Source organism: Sinocyclocheilus anshuiensis, unplaced genomic scaffold (assembly GCF_001515605.1).
Source record: "Sinocyclocheilus anshuiensis isolate Anshui unplaced genomic scaffold, SAMN03320099.WGS_v1.1 scaffold1451, whole genome shotgun sequence".
Taxonomy (NCBI): Eukaryota; Metazoa; Chordata; class Actinopteri; order Cypriniformes; family Cyprinidae; genus Sinocyclocheilus; species Sinocyclocheilus anshuiensis.
Window position 1 is genome coordinate 485,202 of NW_015538060.1, and position 4,415 is coordinate 489,616.

Below are 4,415 nucleotides of genomic sequence, written 5' to 3' on the forward strand. Positions count from 1 at the left end.
AAGTACCAAAATAAAAGTATCGGTATCGGGCGAGTACTGGAAAAAGTGGTATCGGTGCATCCCTAAAAATTACTCTATTTGCTTTCATAATAAATGTCCCTGATGAAACGGTGTATGCTTAATTGATGCATAATATTCTCAAAATTAGTGATTCACCGAAACTAAAAGTAAAGTTTTCATTTAGCGGAAAACCGAAGCTAAATATTAATAGTATTCAATAATCAATTGGAAAGTAGGCGCAATACAAGTGATGTTTAGTGAAGTTTTGTTCCCTTATCAGCTGAAAACAGCAAAGACTAAAAGATCACGGTTCATCAAAATGAAGATCCATTAAAAACGGGAAATCTACACTTGTTATTGTTTCACATGGAAGTGTGTAAAACCCATTGAACGTGTTGTTGTATACCTGTAAGCGCCATCTGCTCTGTGGGGTGGAACTTAATGGAGTTGACTGCAAGAAAACAAAATAACAAAGCATGTCAAATCTGAAGATTCCAATCTCAATATGTAAGTTTACAAAACTAACACCAGAGTTACAGGCACAAATCTTCACACCTGATCCAGCGTGACCAGCATATTTTAGCAGGCACTTTCCAGTCTCGATACTCCACAGCATGGAGCAGTGATCTAAAGAATGAAGAATGATAGAATGATTCCTGAAAATTCAGCTTTGCAATCACAGGAATAAAAGGCACTTTAAAATATTCATAAACAAAATTGTTGTAATAAAATATTTTATAACATTACTGTTTTTACAAATAAATGCAGCCTGGCTAAGCATAAAAGACATAAGAGAGCATAAAGACAGACTTTTGAACAGCAGTGCATTAGTGTATGATTTGCAACTTGAGCAAAGGGCATGTCTAAATACAATTTAAGGTTTGTGATTTGTATCGGCAATAAAACATTAAATAAACATAAAACAAGAAGTCAGAATGGGTAACTTTTCATTGAAAAAAAGAAAAAGTAATAAAAAACAAAAACGACCTTGGAAAAATGTCCATGTCAAAAAAACGGTCATAAAATATTATATATTAATTTTTTAAGCTTTCACTGACATACATTTTAAAACCAACATCTTCATCTTAACTACCAAAAATGTATTCATTTTCAAGATTTTAACCCTTTAAATGTCAGTCTGTTAACAATGGCACTGTTTTAGTTTTTTTGTCCTCCATATACATTTTTTGTTATTATTGTTATTATTATTATTATTATTATTACAGTTTTGGATATGCCAATAATAAACAACAAAAACTACCACTCTCACACACACAAATTTCTCAGTAAACACATACAAATCATAATTCTGATCTGATAACAGTACACCCACACAATTATAATTTCATAATTTTCAAAATTCAATATGCCTTTTTTAGTATTTTCTCCATAGGCCAAACCTGAGAAAATTATGTTGTCAGGTAAAAAAAAAAAAAAAAAAAACAATTATTAAAAATAGTACAAAGTCTAAAGCTTTGCCAAAAGAATTTTGAAAGCCAAAGAATGCATGATCTTATGCTTATATGGCACTGGGATTATGCATTATTTTTTTTAATGGGTTTAAATAAGGACATTTTTGTTATTCAGGTCCTAGTGTGGATTTTTTTAACCTAGTGTAAAATAGATTTATGAAAAGGAAATAAGTGTGATATTAAGATTCTAATAAAAATACACTATTTTTGACTATTTATCAGAATCAGAATCAGCTTTATTCGCCAGGTGTGCGCAAACACACTAGAATTTTTTTTTTTTTAAGGTGCTCCTGGTACATACACACATGCATACATATATACATACATACACATCTGACATGAGAACAGAAAAAAACGTTTAAATAGTAAGACTTAAAAAAATATGTGTATGAATCTGGAACAGTAGATTTATGTAGAGATTTGTGCATTTGTACTCTATATAGAACTGTATAAATAAAGAGATATCCATATGTATTTACATAATACTTGAGAAAAAGGCAATAATTAATGCTGTTTGGATTAATCAGGACAGGGCAAAAAAACTCTTTAATTGAAACAAAAATAATGGGTAAGGTAAGTGTGGCTGTGGCAGATTTACCGGCTGAAGCTGTGCCTAGAACCAGTGGCTGAACCCGAGTCACGGCCAGGTCCCATATCCCATCCCGGTGTCCCACATACTCCTTGACCAGCTGACACACTGCACGAGACGTGGTGGCTTTGAAACTGGACACAATCTGAGGAACGGACAGGAGAGTGAGCATTGGGTCAGAGGTTCACACACACACAGATCTAACTACAGAGCGACAGTAAGCAGCGCAGAAGCATGGGGAATCAATACTCAAACCATACATGACTGTAACACCTCTACACTTATGACACACGTCATGTGGTTACACTGCTGGATTGCATGAACACACTGCATTCAGTCATACAGTCTCGCAAACAAGATCAAGGTCTATGAAAGGAGAGCGTAGTCAATACTTCTGAAATGAGAACGTTTCAATTAAAACGCCCTAACAAACTAAAATAAGCACAGAATTCAAATACCATTAAAATATATAGAAGCTGACAAAACATGACTAAATTCATGACTGATTCACTAAAAAAATAGTTTGCAAACTGTACAAAAAATAATGCATGTAAATAAATCTGAAAAAGGAAAGAAGCTGAGCTGAGAGAGCAAGGTGGCCAATGGCTGTTATGGTGTATATAGTAGATATATAATACAATACAATGGCAGTATATGGCACATTCAAAAAAAGTGCACATTATTTATTTAAAATCCAATGAAAGATCTCTAATAACAGAAAATGTGCATTACAGAATGGATCTGTGTAACACACAACCGCTCCTGGTGAACTCCGTTGCAAGTTAGAACTAAGTTAGAACTGATTAAAAGTTTCAAAAGTTTGGGGTCTGTAATATGTTTGTGAAAGAAGTCTCTCCTGCTCACAAAGGCTGCATTTATATGATCAAAACCACAGTACAAACAGTAATAATTTTCAATTTTACAAGTATTTTACAAGTATCATGATTTAAAATAACTGTTTTCTATTTTAATATATATTAATATGCAATTCAGTGATACGTTATTTTTCAGAAACTATTCAAAATATGCTCATTTGATGCTCAAGAAACATTTATAATTATTAACAGTGTTGAAAATAGTTGTGCTGCTTAGTATTTTTGTGGAAAGTCTTGATGCATTTTTTCAGGATTCTCTGATGAATAGAAATATCAAAAGAACAGCATTTATTTGAAATAAAGTAACACTTTTATTTAACAAGGATGCATTAAATTGATAAGAACCTAGCAGGTGACAGTAAAGACATTCATAATATTTCAAAAGATCTGTATTAAAAATGTATATAATAAGAGTAGTTTATATCAATAGATCACTAATTTAAACTTTGCAGATAATTTGGCATTTAGATCTTTTAACAGATTCAGTTTGTAACTTAAAATAAACACAGAAATGCCCCCTCTGAAAAACATCAGATAGTTTGTTTTTACAATTCACGGTTGCACAACTGTAAATTGTCAAATATCTGATCTGGTAAGCGATAAAAATACTGTACAGTAATCTTTACTTGCTACCTACAGTGATGACAGCAACAAAAGTTGACATTTAATACAAAAAAAAATGTAATATTTAGGGATGCACAATATATCAGTGACCATTTTATGTCTTTATAATGGGAAGCATGACAAATTCTAAAACTTCAATAGAACCTAAAACTAAAATTCAAAACTTAAAATTAACTTAAAACTCTGAATCCCATTTTGAACAGTAATATGATCCAAGTTAAACAGTATAGAGTAATAAAATATAGCATAACATAAAATCATGAAAATTGGTATCGGCCATCATTTCTATATCTGTGCATCCCTAGTGGTATCTATAAAAGCAATGCTCAGAATGAAGAAGTATTGAGGTACATTGTCCAAACTTTAACAAATGTTTTGGCATCACAGGAAGCAGACGACTTCTATAAAGCAATGGACTGAGGAAGGTGTGCAAGCATGTCAATATGCAGCCTAACCACTACTAAGCACTGCTGAGCCTGAAATTCCACTGGAGGTAAGAGCAAACACAGCAAGCACAATGAGCCCTCATCTCAGCACTGTGAAAATGCTCTGTAATATTCAAAAACAATATTATATAGTAACTGACCGAGCTCCTCATATACTGTAGAGTTCAATAAAACAAGTCCAAAGACAATTGCTTGAACTCGCATGTATAATATCCTTCAAAGTTCCATGGCACTAAATCCACAGGTTTTCACTCACAACTACATATGTAGCCTAATACATACAATCGCAATATTATGATTAAAAAAAAAAGTCACGTTAACGATTGCACCAGGGCTATTCAATCAGCTTCATTTAAGGGTCGGATTATCGAACTGAAAATTTGAAGGGGGCCAAAGGGGTGGGGGCTGT

At 32.8% G+C, this 4,415-nt stretch overlaps 1 pseudogene; it reads right to left on the reverse strand.

Annotated features, from left to right (window-relative positions):
- LOC107683483 (WD repeat-containing protein 37-like) overlaps positions 1-4,415 on the reverse strand; it is a 38,722-nt pseudogene that overhangs the window by 19,925 nt on the left and 14,382 nt on the right.